Below are 264 nucleotides of genomic sequence, written 5' to 3'. Positions count from 1 at the left end.
ATATATTTTAAAATACAGAAACAAAATCGTTTTAATAAGTAAAGATTCTGAGAGTATTGAAGGAGATCCAGTAACAATTGAATATATATTTACAGTAGTAACAGCAAATTATATGATATTATTAATATCATGTTTTTAAATATGATGGTTTCATTCTAAACATGTTGATTATCTCTAATATGGACACCCAACAGAATATATGATATTTACCATCTGAATCTAACCATGTCATGTCAACAAATGGAAAAGTCAGCCATCTATTCA

The 264-nt window shown here is 26.1% G+C and overlaps 1 long non-coding RNA gene across 1 annotated transcript in view; it reads right to left on the bottom strand.

Annotated features, from left to right (window-relative positions):
- Nucleotides 1-264, bottom strand: part of LOC107698622 (uncharacterized) — a 5211-nt gene that overhangs the window by 1099 nt on the left and 3848 nt on the right. The gene's annotated exons all lie outside the window — the stretch shown is intronic.

The sequence above is a fragment of the Sinocyclocheilus anshuiensis genome, unplaced genomic scaffold (genome assembly GCF_001515605.1).
Source record: "Sinocyclocheilus anshuiensis isolate Anshui unplaced genomic scaffold, SAMN03320099.WGS_v1.1 scaffold134, whole genome shotgun sequence".
NCBI classification, from domain to species: domain Eukaryota; kingdom Metazoa; phylum Chordata; class Actinopteri; order Cypriniformes; family Cyprinidae; genus Sinocyclocheilus; species Sinocyclocheilus anshuiensis.
Note: the sequence above shows the minus strand (reverse complement) of the source record. Positions and strands in the feature narration are given on the sequence as shown.